The following is a 19,862-nucleotide window of genomic DNA, read 5'->3' on the forward strand; positions in this document are numbered from 1 at the left end:
CATCTTTACATCATCTATCATTTTAATTTCTTTATCAATTGATATGCCTTCTCTCTCTCTCTCTCTCTCTCTCCCTCTCTCTCTCTCTCCCTCTCCCTCTCCCTCCCTCCTTCCCTCTCTCTCTCTCCTTCCCTCCCTCTCTCTCTCTCTCTCTCTCTCTCTCTCCCTCTCCCTCTCCCTCTCCCTCCCTCCTTCCCTCTCTCTCTCTCCTTCCCTCCCTCTCTCTCTCTCTCTCCCTCCTTCCCCCTCTCTCTCTCTCTCTCCCTCTCCCTCCTTCCCCCTCTCTCTCTCTCTCTCCCTCTCCCTCCTTCCCTCCCTCTCTCTCTCTCTCTCTCCCTCCTTCTCCCTCTCTCTCTCTCTCTCTCCCTCTCCCTCTCCCCCCCCTCTCTCTCTCTCCCTCCCCCCCTCTCTCTCTCTTTCTCAGTAGGGAGTGTAGGAAGTTCATTCTAATCATATAATCAGGTATTAATTGAATTTCAGTGTTTCATGCTAAATATGAAAAATCATACTCTGTCACAGAACAAAAACAAATGCTTTTCTAACAATAGTGAATATAATTACTTAATTTTTCTGTGGGGTAATCATAATCTCACCTAGGGCGACAAAATGGATAGAGCCATACCTACCTACTCAATTTCCCTTGGCATTTTCTTAGTTGTACATTTTGAAAGACTAGGTGGGTTTTTTGTATGCTTTCCTTCATTTATTTGTATATTTATTTTAATGTGAGCCTTGAACTTGAGACTTATTAAAAGTCTGTTTTCTTTCACATCTGTTAACTTAGACTCTAGAGATAGGCAGATTTTCCTCAAATCTCCTTCTTTTTTCACATCCTAATGTCAGCACGTATGTGCTAGCTTTTTCAACTCTTCATTTACCTACATTTACTCTTACAAATATCAACATTAAACAACAAGTTGTTATCCATTATTTAGCCAGAAAATGAAGAAACTTTGCCATTACCTTATTTTTTTGCTGCCATTTTCTATTACTCTGAGCTGTGTCAGGTGTTAAACTTGTAGCTTAATTTTGGCATATGCAGGCCTAGCCATTTAAAAGTGAGAGCTTTATCTGCTTTTGCTATTTAAAACAGTTTCTCATTTTTCTGAGCATCATCATTTTGTATCAGTTCATTACTTTCTATGACAGACATGTCATGCATTTTTTCATCTGCTATAAGCTCTTTCATTTTTGCCACTAAACACTAATAGTAATATTTCAGCTAAATATGCCCACCGCTTATTCATAACTAAAAGCTATCTCAACAAATGTCCTGTTAGTTGACAATATGTCCAATAAGTGTTCATCTTTGTGTTTCAGATCAGTGTTTTAACTATGCAGATTTTTGCTTATTCAGCCACTTCAACATCTTTTCCATTATTCTGTGGCTTTTTAAACCATTTATCCATAAGTTTTAGCTGTTTCCACAATCTCCCCTTTCCTTTTGGCCTTTATAACAATGTATCCATCCATTACTTTCAGTGAGGTTCATCTATTTCAACCATGTTACCATTAGATGAAGTTATTTAGAGAATGTATCCATTAGTAAGCTCGGAGTGCTTCTGCTGGAGGTAGAGATGGAAAACCTCTGTTGGCATGTTTTTCAGCTGTGTTGCAAAATATATATATATATAAAAGTTGAACAAAGATAAAGAACATCGTTGGAATGTCTTTGAATTACTCTTATTATAAACAGACAGATGTCAGTAATGCTCTGTAACTTGAGATTAAGCTCTCCTTTCCTCAAAGGAAGACTCAGTGTGTTTTTATTTTATTTTATACCAAAATTATTCATAAAAGCTAACCCTTGATACTTGATTAAAGTTCATTTAAATCTATTAACTTAATAACAGTTCCAAACCCCTTTCTTGCATATAGGGAAGCCAATAGGGTAGGCTACTGCTTTGCATTTCCTCCATTTCGATGGCTCCCTAGAGGCCACTCCATCAGTCCACTTAATCTTCCTATTTTAGCACCTGACCTCATATTGTTTAGGCATTTCAATGCTTTATATAAGTAAGCACTAAAAGAAGAAATAGTGGAGTGTTTATCTTCTATCTGCATGATCAGAATTAATCTCAGTCCTGCATTCACATTTCTAGAAGTTCATATGTAGATGCACAAAAGTACTCTTACCATATAAAGCAAAGAAAAAAAAAAAAAGAATTAAAGTTTTGATTCTCTTTTTCTATATAGCATTTTAAGGTGGACTTCATTTGTCTCCCATTGAGCCCTTTGTTTCAGGGCATAAATACAACATCATGTTTCTATAGAAATAACTGCTATGTCACAGTAATAAAACACGTTTTATAACTGGGCAGGATATTGATACAGTTAAATACCAATTAGCTGTGGGTAAAATGTAACATACAGATTGTTGCTACTTAATCCAAATACACTGTAAGAGAGAACCACTGACAGGAACCATGTTTTTGCATAAAGAGTAGTGGCGGATTGAGGCTGTCTCAGGGGCAGGGGTGAAAGAGACAGAGAGACCAGCTGCAGTGGCACCAGCTGTGTGCCCCGTGTTGCATTATCACAGCTGGGAGGGTGTTTCATGACATTTCCCGCACATTTGGTCAACGTATATGTCACTTTGAGCTACATTTTTTTTTTTTTTTTTTGCACTTGCTCCCTTCCAACAACAGAATTCACAATAATAATGTGAGTAAATGTATTTCCTTAAATTGCTATTTTGCCTTGCTATTGAATACAAGTTGAAGCTTTTTTGTGACTGCAATGTGGAGCACAAGTGAAAAGCATACAGTTATGTTATAAGGATCTTCCTGAGAATACAATACAGGTGTTGTTAATAAGCTACAATATTCTGGAGATATATTTTAGTCATTCATTAAAAAGAAAAATCAAAGGCCCACCACATACTTGTATGCAGTCCATGCAAACCTGATAACCCTGAGTCCTCAGCAAAGAATTAGTCATGCTTTGTTGATGATATTCTTATTTACATCTTGGCAAGCTGGAGATGCTGGGCAAAGCTTTGTTTCCAAGGTAACATGCTAAAAAAAACTGTGTTTCAATTAGCACCACGGTAATAAGAAAATAGAGACCAAGAATGAAATCATGCTGCCATTTAAATTATTTTTCCCACATTACACTTGTATGACTTACATTCAAGTGTGGTCTTCAACTCTTCCGGTGCAGTGCGGGCTGTCTAAAGTGATTGATTGATTAATTGCTTTCTTCATACTAAATACTATATTGCCATTAATATGTCATGCAAATCTAGTCTGAGTAAGATGTGACAGAGGCAACTGACACTCTTAAACAAATATCTAAAGTAATGCTACAACACATTTCTGAGGGATGCAAAGTGAATATTGCAGTAAAACTCTCCATGTAGCTTTTAAAGGTCAAACAGTTTAACAGTGAAAATCATGTACAGCAGATATGCTACAGGAACAGGAACATATCATCAATCACGTTAAGGTCAATGCAATATATGTGCTGTACTACACAGTAAGTCAAATAATACGGTTTTTATTCAGAGGAGCAGACATGTTTTATTATGTTCTGGTTTTATATAGCCTACACTTCTGGAGATGTTTAAAACAAATTCTTTAATCCTATATCTCTTCACATAGGCTGCATGTATTTCTGTATACTTTCCTTATTAAGCCTGAGAGATTCAAAGCTGATTAAATTAACAAAATCCGACTAGCATCATAATGAAGTTGTAGACTCACTGTACCAGTTTAAAATATGAATGTATCATTTATTTATTATTTTGTACAAAATAATGATTTCTCTTATGGCAATTGATCCTTTTTCTTTGCAGTGCTCTGCTAGTGACATTTCACTAAATCCCATACAGTCACGTCGTTTTTATGGTTCTCCATCTTAATTGAAATTCCAACATTTCACTTCTCTTATGATAATCCGTTTAAAAAAAGATTTAGTCTGAGTTAGGGGGCGTGCAAAAACATGATGTACCTCTTTGTATTTGACTAAGTGAGCACACTTATGCAAACTTATTCACTCTACCACAGTTGACTTCCCAACTCTATTATCATATAGTAGTTATTAATGTATGATTGACCTATTTAACTAATGTTATACATTTATCATTCGCTATGCCTTGTGATTACATATTTATTGCGTGCACATGCTTCCTCTCCACCCATTGTCCTCTTATATTCTTTTTCTCCCTTTTCCCTTATTTTCATCATAGCTCCCCCACTACATGGCCTCTGCCTCTCTCTTTGCTGAGGTTGCTGTACCTTCTCTGACTATGACAAAGTACTCTGCACGCATGTAGTGGTGTATTTCTCTGTGTGCGTGTGTGTAGGCTGCACTGTAGTGTTTGAGTGCATGCACTGCCTGCATTACCTTCATTTTTAGTTGGCAAATTTCACTGTTTTGTGTTTGTTGGAATGTACACATTTGGCACTTGCAGCATGTTGGTGTGTGTTTGATGTTTGTGTGTGTGTGTGTGTGTGTGTGTGTGTGTGTGTAAACATACTGCCGCATACTAGTCCTTACATATACTGCTTATGTCATACTATACTCATCTGGTTTGTCCTCCATTACCCCTCACTTTTTTCATCACTTGCTCTCTTGTTCACCTTGTTTCTCCCTGCATGCTCCTCTTCTCCTGCTCCATCCTCCCTCCCTCCCTCCTCTTGGCTCCCCCTCCTCCATCTCCTGTCTCCTCCTTCTGTCCCCTCCCTCTTGTTTCCTCCTTCCTTTCTTCCGCTCTCTCTTTCCCATTGATAGTGGTGCATTTGTGACTAGAATACTGAGGAGCTAATCATTATTCCACGAGCGCTACGCAGTGCTCAGGCAGAATGTCAACCCCCCCCACCCCTCCCCACCCCCACTGTCTTCCTCTGTCTTCCCCTCCCTCCCCTATTTTGCATCCTTTTTAAGCAATAGTTAAATTGGAAGCCACATTTGTGTTCTACAAAGAGAAAAGTGAGGAAACACTCCATACACATTGGTAATTGCAAACACTGGGCTCTTAACACCCGCAGTGAGGTGAGGTGTATGTGTAATGGTTGAGTAAGGTTTACATTTGTGCTGTGGATGGTATTCGTGGTGTGTGTGAGTGTGTGAGTGATACGTAGTTGTTATGTAAAAGTGCTCCACATCAATTTGTCAAGAGCAAAGTGGTGTGGGATGGAGATGAGAGAGAGACAGCTGTTGAATGCATATTTAGAGAGAGGACTAAAACAGAGAGTGACAGAAGACTTTCAGTGGATGCAGTGAGGCCTTAAACATAATATTATATCAAATTGCCTCATTGCATTTCTAGTTTCTGGATTTTCAATTTATAATAACATAAAATTACTGAGTGGTAATATATACGCACAATGCAAGTCTAAAAAGGTAGAATCAGTGTCTCCAAGCATTGCTTGACACTATGATTTGGGTAAATTAGACCAGTGGAAAATTAGACAACACGTGCACAAACACTCACTCAGAGGCTGCGGGCCTTGTGTCAGTGTTTGTGATGGAATTGGAGTGACAGAAGACTGAGACTCCTCCTGACTCCCTGAAAACTGCAGCTGTGGGTTACAGCCAGGGGTACCGCTGTGAGCAAAACCCTCCTCGCCATCCACATGCACAGACCCTGATAAAGAATTGTAAATTTGCAAGTTATTGGATGCAAAAATAGTCAGATCCAAACAGAAGCAAACACAAAGACAAAACAAAAATGTCGTTGCCTAAGGGAACCTCTGGCGTGACATGGCGGCGGTCTGATAGGCACAAGCATGAGTGAGTAATAGGTGTTCCAGCACTGTCCGCCCACTGGACAAAGACATCTTAAGATGCGCATTATTTTGTAAGATGCAAAGTGAAGAGGTGAAAACATGATGAAGCATTGGGAGGGGGGCTTTTTGAGGCTAAAGTAGGGGAGACAGCTCAGCAATGTCACTAACTATATTTGCTTCCTGTTTTGATTAGGGGACAGCTACGTGAGCGAATCAGAGTTGATGTTTCCAAAGGCCCAAATCAGGCGGTATTAGTCAACATGGGAGACACAAATAGTCCATTGCTTTACATGATGTTGCTGTGTATAACTAACGAAATGCAGAAGCTATGTGAATGAAGCACTTATAGACACATGACAGGTTTAATCATCAGTTTGTTCTTTTTAAATCTAACACCAATCTTGTAATTTAACACCTCCTCTACAATCTTTTAAAGCATTATTTACAAATAGCACTGCCAGGCAACACAGCGTTGTCACTAGCAATTAAAGAGCCACCTCATGCACAGAGTGACAAAATCAATGATTCAACACAGTGTGGCAAGTTTAATGGCCTTGGAGGACATGAAATGCTAAGGGAGCATTGGGGCTGCAAGGTTAAGAAAAAGATCTATATTGAAAAGGCTACTTGGACCGACCGAGCACCAGAGAGGAACAAAGGCATCATAAGGCCAATGTCCTGGTCTCGTTAGGAAGGATGAGACAGCGTAGTGTGTAAGAAGTGAGGCAGTGACATCATATATTGTGAGCTGCTTCTCTGGAGACTGCTGTCTGCTCACAGTGGACTCATGCTGTTGTGGAGTTGTGAATTATATGAGTGAACATTATAAATAGTGAGGAGGATGTCAGCTCCATTCAAGGGAGTCCCGCATGAAGTGTCAGGGAGCTCTGGTGAGAGGACAGATGATTTCCAGCACATTTGTCACCGCATAGTAAATGTGCTGTGGCTAAAGACATGGTCAGTTGTTGTTTTTGTAACAGAAGAAATAATACAACACTTAACGTCTTAGCTGATCCTGTCCTGAACGTCAGACGTAGTATGCTCTATTGAAAACATCCTTTTTACGTAACATGTAAGGAATCAGTTACTGCACTTAGCCCCTGACAATAAAATGAATAAGGCACATGAGGATTAACACAATGTAGCTGGAATAATTAAGTTAGATTGTACATGTTATGAAATGTTAAATACTAAGCATTTTGAAAAGCACACTTGCACATGTTAATAAAAAGTCATGTTCCCCTTTTCTTGTGGCAAAACAGGAAGAAGTTATATATGAAATCGTTAAATGTCCCTCTTCATGTGTTTTAAGAACTGAGAAGTGTACTTTAAATATATTAGGGACAAAAATATACAGTACTTCAACTACTGTGTGAGACTGCACTCATGTTTGATGGTACCTTGCACTCTGACAGGATTATTATGCCCGTGTGTGTGTTTACCTCAACTTGCCTGTCTTGCATGTGTGTTACAACATTGTGGTTTTGTAATTGGACCTAGGGATATTTTAAATACTTGAAATATGCTGAAGGGTCACAAATGATCCCAAATACACTTTAGCATGATTTCTAACACTAATATGTGTCTCTATCCTACCCCCTAATTATGAGAAAAGTCCATCCTCTCAATCTTTCGCCTGCTCCACTTTTAAGGAAATGTGTACACAAACAGGCTGTTTGAAGAGTTTCCCCATCACAAAGAGCAGTACCCCCTCCCCTAGGTGGGTGGCGCTCCCTCAGCTAGGTGTTTGTTCTGCGCTCACTTGTTTATGGTGAGTCTGCCTTCTCACCATAAACAATTGGGCATGGTGTAAGAAAGCCCAAGTGAACCAAGCCCTTCCAGAGGGGCGTGGTCATACACAGCTCATTTGCATTTAAAGCTACAGACACAGAAACAGCCTGTTCTGAGCAGGGCTGAAATAGAGGGGTTTATAGGCATGATCAAATATAGGATCAGAGTGGATTTAGAACAAGAAACTCCACAGACATGTTTTAAGGATGTGTGAGACTTATTTAAATGGGTTCAAAGGGAATATATATGTAAGCTTTAAGATATACCGCACAACTGAAAAGTAAATCATGATAATGTGGAAGCTGATAAGTTTTATTGTCTGTAAAATCACTATCTACTTGGCACACTGGTGGCCTGGGTGTGTATTAAGACCTTTAACTGCAACATCAAGGGGTTTACATTCAGCTGGATTGCTGCTTAGGTTTCCCATCTCTCTATCTCTCTCTCTCTCTCTCTCTCTCTCTCTCTCTCTATACATATATATATATTTCTATCTATCTATCCATCTCTATTCTCTACACATTATTTCAATTCATCTCTTTACTGTCTTTGCTGCCATGCATTCTGTAAATGCCCCCCCACCCCTCCAAAACACCAACAAACCAAAAATCTAAATCTAAAATATAATAATTTACAGCTGTCAAATAAAACTTGTTTAGTTAAAGTCTGAAGTGACATAATCTTGAGCTTTCTAATAAAATTACAAATACGGCCGTGCTACTCTTAAATGACATTCTACTTGAGGAAATGTAATTAGTTACTTCCCACTGTGTAAGGCTATGAACATGTTAGATGTTATCTCACTCTCTGACACTATTTATGCTCGTGTTTGTGTTTACCTCTACTTGCCCTGCTTGTGTTTGTGCATATCAGTGACATAATGTCAATATGTGCCTCCAAATGTGAGCCCAGTTGTGTGTTTACTTCTGATGCTGTTGCTGTGTGTCTGTGTGTGTCATAGGGCATGAGGCGAGTTGCGTGGTGGTGTGATATTGTTTGTCACCCTGAGCATGTAGCCATGTCAAACTCTGTCAGGCTAGTTTACCCTGGCAGAGGATGTAACACATCCCTATGATTACTCTGTCTCCCTCTTTTTCTCTTTACCGCTCTCTCCCTCACTTTCTATGGCATGTGTGTGTGTGTTTCAGAATGTGTGTGTTTTTCCTTGTGGACAGTGTTTTGCCTTTCTCCCCTGTTTCAAATGTCTATCTCAGAGACTGACAGAGAGAAGAAACAGGGTAGTGGGCTGAGTTGATATTCATCTTTGAGAAGAAATCCCTGAGAGAGAGAGAGAGAGAGAGAGAGACAGAGAGAGAGAGAGAAAAGCAGTGGGTGTAGGAAAGTAGGAAGGAGGAGGGAGAGAGTGGGAGGGTACTGGGAGAGGGAGAGAGAGTGAGAGAGAGAGAGAGCTGATTAGATTTGAGAAAGCCAAGTAGGAGCGGGTATACTATTGAGCAAGGGAAGAGAGAGAGAGGCAGAGAGGGGAGGGGGACGAAGTGAATGCAGTTTGCCGTCGCGTGTCGCCGACTCACAGCAAAGTCTACAGACAGGCAGGACAGATTGGACCTGAATCAACAAATGGATACAGAAAAACTGGAATTACACTGGATATGAGGAGAAAATAAGGGAGGACGAAGAGTCAGCCTTCATCTCTTTTTATCTCTGCATCAGATAGCGCTGCGAGGAACCCACAGGGAGGCAGAGGAACACAGCGGACAACTCATTTCTCTCTAACATCCTTGGAAGCCGAGGAGGAGCTAGAATACAGCCAGATTGAATTTAATATATGCTTTGTAAGTATATGTATAGCTTGAGAATTCAAGTGTACAAGGTTTGTATGTGTGTATGGATGCTTTGGTTTAAAGAAGGACAAAAATAGAGGGGAAGAAGGGAATGAAAATGCAGTAGTGCTGCAATGTCTCTTCTATTGTGAAGTGCTGTGTGCCTCACTGAGCAGCTTTTTTTTCCTCCAATTTAAACAACTACCCCAGACTTGACTCTGTGTGTTTGTGCCATTTCCTCCACAGTGCCGCTGTGTGTGTGCGTGTATCGGTAGTGTGTGAGAATGTGTGTGTGAGCTGATAATAGCAGCCCCATTTGTATTCAGTGGAGGGAGCTCCAGGATCTCGCTGCGCCTTTCCCCAGGATGGGATCACAGAGCAGGGATTGTGCTCGCCTGTGGAATGCCCTGCTGAAATGGGTGAGTGTCCGTCCTCCTCTTTTTTTTTACTCCTTTTTTCCCTCTTTACGTTCTCTTTCACACCTCCTATTTTCGTGCTCCTTATATCTCTTAGACTACACACTCTTCTTCAGTCTGCAGTTATATTAATAGTGTTTTTTCACTGCTGAAAAAGGGTTTTCCCTTCGTTTCCTCCATGTCTCCCCCAACCACTCACCCTGTCCAACCAACCTCCCTACCACTCCCCCACCTGTTTTCCTCCATCCCTCCTTTCCCTGGTTCTTTTTTCATCCAGCTGTCATCCTCTCCTTATCTCTTTCCCCACATCAAGGCACACACATGTCTATCCAGTTCAATGGATTTGAATGAAATCTGAATGTTTTACTTTAATTTGTTGCTTCTCTCCCCCCTCACTCCCTCTTCCCTCCTCTCTTACTTTCCCTCATCGGCTGTGTTACCCCTCCCCCCCACTCTCCTCCATCCATCCCTCTCTCTTTTTCTGTCTCTTCAAGATCCTCTCTACATTCTGTTTGAATTCAGACATACAGAGAGACATTCGAGTCTCTTTCCTGACATAGGCACTGAATGGAGGTGCTGGAAATGTGTATGTGTGTGCTATTTCTGTGCCTGTGTCAATCATTCTGAAAGCTTTTCATGTGTGTGCGTCTGAGGCACAATGCAGGGAGGGCAGAGGTGTGTGTTCAGCCTGAGTGTGTGGGATTGGTGGAACAGAAGGTTATGAAGTAGATCAATGTGTTTAATTGCTTCAGGCATGACAGCTGTGACAAACGCACGCACACACTCGCATTGTCACTCCTTTGACACGTACCTCCATCTTTGCACTTTCCTCCTGCACACCAATTCACACCTACCTGTCCCTTTTTCATGTGTGACCTGAAAGCATGCTAATGGTGCACACACAAACAAACACTGAGCGATGACCTTACTCAACACATGGTCTCATGCTAAATGGTCCTATGAGGATCTGGGTGTCGTAGCAGGGTCAGTTCCATCCACACAGCAGTATTGATTAAAGATGAAACACCGAATGGCCTCTAATATTTCATTTGAAATGGACCATCACCTTACTGGACTGTGGAGAAAAGTAAGGAGTCACTAAACCTATTTAATGATTTCTTCTTCTGTTAACATAGTTGATAATATTGTCGATACACAGCTCTTAATTGACATCCACTTCAAAAGAAGAACATGCCATTCAGTGCTTTTGTGAAATGTTCTTCATTTAACTGTGAACTGAGAGTTTTTTTTATTCAACTTTAATATATTCAACAGGTGCAAACTGTTGCATAGTAACAGCAAATACTACCTGTTGGGTAGCTAAGATTTGAAATCCTGCTGCTATTTTTAAAAATTAAGGCAATCTGTTTGACAAAATGCGGGGTGATTTATTAGAATAGAAAAAAAAAAAAGAAACTCAGCCAGCATCCAAGTCTTTCAAAGCTCAGGCCAATGTTTGTTTTACCATCTGTCATCTGCTTGGATACCTTTCTGCCTTTAACATTGTTAGTTTGCAGGGATGTAAGATTATGTTTTGGCGGATTATAAAAGTACATAATTGTAACAAAACCATCCGTGTAGCTGAACATTTGATGTTCAGCACAGTTTTCCCATAGGCACTACATTTTAGTTGTGTGCAAAAGATGCAAGAGAGGGAAATCAAATACAAACATAATGACCTGTCAGAGATCTCACAGTACAGATTGAAACTCATACATAAAAAGGGTTGCAGGTAATCTTGCATCAGTTTGTGTAAAAACATGGGAAAACTGTCAATGTTCCTTTATTCATATTGATGTACATTCACTCCTTTTCTCTACAGGGTTATATTCATTCTAACATTTGTATTCTACTAATATGTTTTTTATCTAGTTCAATAGTGCTCTGCTGAATTCAACAGATTCTATACATCTGCCTTGTAACCTATTTAAAATGAAGAGAATGTAAAGCTGAAAGGCAGACTTTTACCCCCACTAAGACTAATTTTGATGTTTCATTGAATCAAACCGTGATCCCTGTATTATGTTTTTAATTAAACATGCTTCCCTTCATTTAGTTTGACAGCTAGTGCAATGCTAGTCTATACCCGGGCTGCCACTTTTTGAAAATATCTTGTTTGAACAAATTCAAACTGATATGTAATTTGCTTGAATGCAAACCATGTGGCCTTATCCTAAAACTCACTGAGGAATAAACTCTGTTTAATCAGCAGTGCCTCAGCTACTTCACTTGAGTGACAAGCTAGCGTTACCATAAGGCAGCTAGTTGCAGTTCACAGCTAGTTAACAGCCCTTGCTACGTGAATAGTGTTGAATCCACTTACCATCGAGAAGATTTGGTGTCCTTTTTTAGTAATTCAGCACAGCTCTCATGACTCTCATTTGCCTTTTCCGTTAGCAAAGAGGGCAACAAGAGGGCAACAAGGGCACAGAGTGGATCAGACCGTCAGTGTGTTAAGGGACGTCCCAACTGGATTAGGCACATGCACCTCTCTCACTGCAAATGTTAAGCTCTAGTAAATCATAACAGGCCAAATACTTTATGTTTCCCCAAGTGGGAATGCCAGATTAAATTCTAGAGGAAAAAATCACATTCCTAGTATACCCTGTCAAGTGTGACTACATGTACCTGACCATTGCTTTGACTCTAGTCCTTCACATGCCTCAGGCATACTGACCAGTCAGAGATTTCTTGCAGTCCTTCAGTGTGCTCCCTCACTTGCCTCTTGAGCTGGAAACTGTGGATTGTGATAGACAGCTAGGTTTGATTTTAAGAAAAAGACAGCAGAAATGATTGGATGAAAGCAGGCTAGGTGCAGTTTTAAAAATCGGACAGAGGAAATAGAAGAGTGATGCGATGGGGGAGTGTTAGGAAATGAGCTTGTTAGAAGAGAGTAAAAGGATCAAATCACAGGGTGAGTGAAGTGGAGGAAGGAACAAACAAGCAGCAAAGTCTGAGAAGAGTGACAAGGACGGAATAGACAGCAGGAAGACAGGCAGGGTCGAGCGTGACGAGGGGGAGAATGACATGCGCGATAAGGCAGAGTGACACAAATGTCACCATGCTAACCTTTCATGCACTCTCACTCTCCCTCACCTCTACTTTGACTCTCTTCGTCTTCTACTTCTAGATCTGAAGACTCACAGAGATGGACACCAAAATGGACAGCATGGATGCCAGTAGAGACCCTGCGGCGACGAGCTTTGTAGACCTGACCGCCTTCGACTTTGTCAGCCATCAGCCTGAACCATCCCAGCAAGGACTGAAGCTGGACAAGCTTGACTGAGATCCTGAGAGCTTGAAACAGAGTCGACAGAAAAAGGAGTCAAATTATAATCCAGTCCACCTGTTGAGAGCATCAGTAAAAAGCTTCTTGGACTTCATCTGAAATGAAATGAGCTGCAGTGATGCTTGAGAAATGGTATGGAGCTTTTGGACATGTCCGGATTTATCGCCTGGATATCCTATCGAGATTACGACACTTTAGTGCACACTTTAGAGCTGGGCCTCTTTTCCAGATTGGCTTGTGGGCCAAAGCAAGTAATTGAAAATCCCCCCTTGAAACGCTCTTTCTTCTGATTTTTTGTGAGGGAGGACGTTTTTTTCTAAGGAAACAATTTTTTTATAAACCCACTCCATATCCCACATTTTCCCCCATCTTTTTTTTTTCACCATTTTCTCTCACGTTGTGGAGTAATACATTATGAAGCATCGCCCTTCCTTTTCATCCCCCCTTGGTGACAGAGAGACAGGAGGGACAGACTGTCCAGAATAGGTAACGAACAAGGAGACTGACACACAGGAGAGTAAATAGAGGGAAACAGGTAGAGAAGAGAAATAAGAAGACAGATAAGGGAAATAAAAAATAAAATTTACTGGGGTCCTTTTGGAGACTTCCCGATTCGTCTCTGCCGTGTTGGAGGCTAGTTAGCGCAATGGGCAGGGGAGGGGTCAGGATTTACACTAGGGGGGGCACTTGAGCAGGAGAGTAGGCTTATGTCCCCCCTGCACCCACCTGATTTGAATCTTAGTGTTTGGCAGGAAGACAGACTGAAAGATGTCCTGGTAAACAGACAGCTATACCGAATGACAGACAAGCTCTGAGGCTAGAGAGAGAGACAGGAAGAGAGGAAGACAGGTACACAGCCTTTTCCAAGTGTCAGGCAGAGGGCCAGGCAGACATCCAGTGCAGGCATCCAGTGCAGGCACAGTAGACAGCCTGCAATTCATTGTCATTCTTTGCTGCCTGCAAGGGAGAGACAGACAGAAGCAAAGAAAGCAGAGACAGGAAGGACAAGAGGAGCATCCCTGTGTTTGTAGCTTGTGGAGGATCTCACTTCATCTGCATCCACCTCAGTCAAGAGCCCATGCTCTGAAAAAAGAAAAACAGGCAGTGAGGGAGGGGGCTGTTACTAGAAAGGAAAGACAGGTTGGAGAGAGAGAGTGAGGGAGGAAGAGAAACAGAGGGAGTGAGCAGGTGTCGGAAATCCTCCCCTTCATCTGCTTGTCATTTACTCCTTTATGTTCTCTCGTCGTCTGGCGAAGTGATTGGTTTTCTGATGCTGGTGTTCCTCTGCACATAGCCTCCACATCAACACCACCACCACCGCCAGCACCACTGCTACACCCCCCCCCCCCCCCGCCCCCCAACCCTCCACAATCCTGAGGAGCTGGGCAGACAGAGGGAAAGCAGTAAAAGACAGAATAAAAGGAAAGGTGGAGCACTGTTGTGATTGACTAATTTTTCACCCCATTTCTTTTCTTATTTGTCAAGGAGGGCTCTTGTTATTTCTTCACTTCTTGATTTTTTTCTTCTCAGAGTAAGAGAAGAAAAACACAGTCCAATCAATCCCTCATTCTCTTTGTAGACAGAGTTGAACCTCTCCTTTCATCAAGTGTTGATTTTTCTTGCCTTGTCCTAAAGGGATTATTTCCTCCATCTCAGTATAAACACTAGAATCCTTCAGATTCCCTCCATATGTCCTCAGCCCCAAAATGACACAGTGTGGACCCCTCTGATTCCCCCTTGGCATCCCCCACCCTCAACTGAAGTGCTGAAACCCTTTGGTCTCACATCTCAATGCCTGTGTTGACTCACCACTACAGCGATAATATGGCACAACGCTTCTGATAACGTCTGATTCATTCTGTAAGTAGGACTCTCTCTCTTCCTTTTGTGTGTGTGTATGTTTGTTCACATGTGCGCTGACTGTCATTAACGTGTATTCAGCTCATGTATGCACAAACACAGATGTGGTCTGTCTTTTTGCAGTGTTGGTTTTATGGTGTCTTCACAGCGGATTTGCTTTCCTGTGCTTCCTCTGCTCCAGGCAGTTACAGTGTGTGCGTGCGTGCGTGCGTGCGTGCGTGCGTGCGTGCGTGCGTGCGTGTGTGTGCATGTCTGCCAAAGAAAGAGATTTTGATCTTACAGCAAAGCTTACAACAGCATCAGAGTGGTGTCAGAAAGAGGCAAAGGAGGTGCCTTTATGTGTGTGTGTGTGTGTGTGTGTGTGCTTTCGTATTGGTCCTGAGGTTAATTTGAACTAATGGGGGGGGGGGGGGGATGATTCTGATTCCCTGACTAGTTCTTTGTTGCCTTCATGTTTTAAGTCTTAATGCCTGAGCGTTACACCCCGGCTTCATATCATTTCAACATCCTTTTATCTCCATATGTGTTGCCTCGGAAAAACCCCAATCCCAAGACCCAGCCTCTGCAATGTCCTGCATATTACTGAGCCCATCTATCTCAGTGGACACATCCACATCTTTATACACTCCCACAGTCACCAGGCCCTGCACCGGGAGACGCTCAATCAAGATAGTCCCTTCAAACAGACCAATGAACTGTGAATAACGCCATTACACAAACTCCCAGCTCAGAGCGTTACAGAGACAGTAAAGATTGGGAGGGTGCAAAAAAAAAGGGAAAAGAAAAAGAAATCAAGGGAATGAAAAATATTCTGGAGATAGAAGAAGGGGGATGAGAGAGGCAACAGAGAGGAGGACACAGAGGATCGAGGGAGGGTAGGGTGAGAAACAGAGAGTGAGATGGGAGTGCGTGGGCCTGGAGGGGCCATGGAGCAGGAAAAGACCTCTGCTCCATGGGAGCACTCTGATGGGCTTAGCAAAGGCCCTGCTTTGTTCACACTGTTGGTCAGCCTCTCAGAATTAAGATTACTAAATAATACGATTACTGCAGCTGCACACTGATAACACGCTGCTGCCGATCCCCTTTGTCACTGTCACAAGAGCCAGAGAAGAGAGGAGGAGGAGGAGGAGTGGCATATGATGGCATCAAAGGCATGACAGAAGTGACAACATTACACTGTCAAAAGGGCCCATGCTTCACGACATGGCTTCTCTGCTTTCTGCTATGTTAAAAGCCCAAAAGCTGGTGTGATGATTCACATGAAGAGTGGCCATGAACAAGGTTTCTTAGGCTAAAAATACAGTTGGATCAAATGGATGAAGGTTGTCATTTTGTCCAATTATGTGACATAAATTTTGACTCAACTTATGTTTTTCAGTTGTGAATGTGTCACTGTAACTCATAAAGGGACAAAAAGCATAAACTAGGAAACGTCTCTGTATTACCTGATCCCACACGCGTAAACATAAACCAAAGCTCTCATGTTTAGACATCTGCCCCTTATCTTGATGTTTTACACCACATCGTCTGCGTGGGCTATTTGTTTCATGTTTTCTGCGCTTGACAGATTTGACACGGATTCCTGCCAAGTTGACCTTGCAGTTTAATGTGTAATAAAAGCTGAATTCCCTGGCTGTGTTGCACATCGATACATGTTCTCCTGGTAGCTGATAAATGGTCTACTACCCCCTCGGGAGGGGAGAAAAAAACAAGCAGGCAGCAAAAACCGCTGTCCAGTCCTACTGAGCGGAAGTAAAGTACAACCTTCAGAAACCCACTCATCCCAGTGTACTTAGCTAATATCAGGGTAGGTTTGAGCTCGAACCCCCCTCCTTGGAGCCATGGAGCATCTTAGCTCTACTCTCAGCTGGAGCACCCATCTGCCTGCAGAGCTAAAGCTTTGCTAGGAGCAGGAGGCATTTGATAGTATAGTATAAAAATAACAAACAACAAACCAGAGTGGGGGGCAAAAAACAAAATCAATGAAATATGACACACATCAAAAAACATGCAGCTTAAAACAGCCTCAAACTACTACAAGTTGGCAACCATCCATTTCACTTTCTGTTCCCATGCAGCACATTTGTCATCTAGTGAATGCTTCATGTACATGTCAGGGAGTATACTTGCTGCACTGACAACAAAATGAACTTTGACCCCAAGCTGTCCCCCAGCTGAGCCCCATAGCCACACAATAAATGTATGAGTCACTGTGCAGAACCAGAACAGCTCTGGTCAAAAAGCATCCATGTTGAATCACATGCCCTCTGCTCAGCGTGACATGCAGAAACAGAAAGGCAATATTGGGATGATGCCAAATACCAAATTATCAGGAGCATGTTCTTGCCGTTTAGTCTTCCTTTTTAAGTGCTTTTCACAGCAGCAGTGTAGTGTGTTGGTACAGTCTACTGTACAATCGTTTCACTCCACTTGGTCTGAATTGTGGCAGAAATTCACATGGTTCATGAGATAATTTTCACATTGAGCTTCCCGTCCTCCTGTTTGCACAAGTCAGGTCCTTTCAGATCAGCGATCCCATCGTCCCTCAGGGTTTGACTGTCTAATTGTTGGCTTAGATTTCTATTAGCTGGTTCCAGTTGTCATTCTTGATTTCATACTTGATTTCATACTTCATTCCTTGATGATTCCTCACTTGTTTTATTGTTAAGGCAGAAAACACATTTTCAGATCTTTTGCCTCATTAATCGTTTTACAGTTCTTTAGTAGTAACAGCTGTTCTTTGGTCAGCATCTGTTATGTCTTTAGCTGTGCTGTGATGTACAAGAAATGTTTCAGTCTTCTTAAAAAGGTACTGGAGGTGAGCTGCCAGAGGGGATGAATAAAAAAAGATGATTTTATAACCAATAATTTACAATTAACTATTTGCTCTTGTTTGGCTTAAGAAATTGTTTGTTTCGATGTATGCAGATGAATTGGTATTCATAGTGTCATAGCAGAAATTGATGGTTGTTTTTACTTTTATCAACACTGAATTCATCTTTTTTTTTCTTTATGAGTGTGATTGGCTTCTGCAATCATTCCCCATGATGCCTCTTGCATGGCAAGTCACCCCTGAAGTATCTCTTTCAGTCCCCTGCTCCGAAATGAGCCTTGCTAATTCAGGATATGAAATCTCTTCTACAATCAAGCAGCACTTCAGCTTCCTCTGCCTTCAATCTTCCTTCGCTTGACCACCAGCGCGAGGCACTGCAGCCTTGCACTAAACCTTTGCTCCTCATTGCCTAATGGAGCACAAAAAATGTCCCTGTTTGCCTAGCTGTTTGTCCACTCCTGCTTGCTTCAGGCTAGCTGGCCTTGAGGGAAAAGATTGAGTGAGTGTGTGCTTGTGCTTGTGCTTGTGTGTGTGTGTGTGTGTGTGTGTGTGTGTGTGTGTGTGTGTGTGTGTGTGTGTGTGTGTGTGTGTGTGTGTGTGTGTGTGTGTGTGTGTGTGTGTGTGTGTGTGTGTGTGTGTGTGTGTGTGTGTGTATGTGTGTGTGTGTGTGTGTGTGTGTGTGTGTGAAGGACGACAAAAAATGGACATTAGGACACACATGCCCTTTCAGTAATGTGCTCCCGGCTGGGCTGTTTGGCTGGCCATAAAGTGAATGCTGCTAATGGCCCCTCGGTTAATGGAGTCATTAAGATTGGATTGCAAAAAGATAAAAGCAATGTGTATAATGTGTGTGACACGGATGGAAGTGTGAGCGTTGGTGTACTGTTACTGTAGCTGCTTTGTGTATTTCTGGTTATTTAGTGCTCTACTAGTTGATACTCCCAGGATGCCACTTTCTGCAACAATGACACTGTCCTGCATAAGCATTAGCAGAAAGGTCGGTATTCTATCAGTTTGATTGAAATGCGTCGTGAGGCTCAGGTGATCTGTCCTGACCAGCTCTGTCCTGATCAGTCAGCTGGCCGAGTCTCTCGGAGTCACAGCTATAATGTTTAAGCGCGACATCGCCGCTGCCTTGTGTGTCTGTGACAAGTGACAAAGGCTGATGGGCTTGATTTGAGGTCATTTCAGGACCTGTCCCCGAGAGAATACGGCAAGGCTGGCGAATGGCATTCTGGGTAGTGTTGCGTGTTATTTTCATGGTGGCAGTGGCATGGCTGCTCATTAAGTCTATGTCAATTTCTTGTTTTCTTACCAGAGGGTTTTGCTTATGTCACCGTGCTCATCATGTTTTAAGCTTCAGCTGCGGTTGGTCCAGCATGCCTCGTTTGCTTGTTGTATTCAGTGAAATGCAGCCTTTATTGCACCACGAGGGAAGGCTAGTTTGCAGGCAGAATTAACATTAAATCACAGGATAAAATAATTAAAACAGAGAAGAAAACTCTTTTCTAATTAGGCTGGGCAGAGAGTCAATACTTTTAATGCCAAACATAAAATAGTTTTTCTCCACTCTGAAAGTATAATTGTTGTAAAACTTCAAACAGAGCTGGATTTTACTACACTGTTTACACATTTCAACACTCAAACCTTTGCCAGCTTCATGGAATATTTATCAGTCAAGTTGTGTCAGTCCACGTTTCAGAAGATCAGAGGATACATTTCAGAGTGAAAGAGCGCACCTTTTAATCTAATCAGTGACTAAGCAGAGAAAGCCTGCAGCTATAAAATGGAGTCTCAGCAGGGGTTGTCACACTGCAATCACTGATCAAACCTGTCTGCACACCTGAGGGGGTCATGCTGCAAAATAAGGAAAACTGGCTTAATCTCCATGTTCTTTTATTTTCAGATAGACTAGTGATGGGTATTATCAGGGTGGATGTTCTGATCTTAGATTTCATTATGTCAGTCAGAAGAGACAAAATGATAGTAGATCAAGACGATATGTATTTGTGTTCGGAGAGTCTTTTTGTTAAGCCTGTAAATAGAGTGTGACTTCAGTTGAAGGGCAATGTCTTTTATTACAGTATGAGCTGAGGCTATCTTATACTGTTCATCCATTCTGCTACTATTCTATGTAATTGCCTTTGTGGGAGAAAAAAA

General features: G+C 41.9%; 1 protein-coding gene across 4 annotated transcripts in view; it reads left to right on the forward strand.

Annotated features, from left to right (window-relative positions):
* Nucleotides 1–8,969: 8,969 nt before the first annotated feature.
* grik5 (glutamate receptor, ionotropic, kainate 5) overlaps nucleotides 8,970–19,862 on the forward strand; it is an 82,193-nt gene continuing 71,300 nt past the window's right edge. Inside the window, exons 1-3 of one of the 4 annotated variants that reach the window (XM_065957898.1) lie at nucleotides 8,970–9,316; nucleotides 9,551–9,723; nucleotides 12,851–14,869. The gene's annotated coding sequence lies outside the window, so the exon portion shown is untranslated. The remainder of the gene's footprint in view (nucleotides 9,317–9,550; nucleotides 9,724–12,850; nucleotides 14,870–19,862) is intronic. The other 3 variants (XM_065957897.1, XM_065957896.1, XM_020640580.2) reach the window with 3 other exon arrangements.

Source organism: Labrus bergylta, chromosome 8 (assembly GCF_963930695.1).
Source record: "Labrus bergylta chromosome 8, fLabBer1.1, whole genome shotgun sequence".
NCBI lineage: Eukaryota > Metazoa > Chordata > Actinopteri > Labriformes > Labridae > Labrus > Labrus bergylta.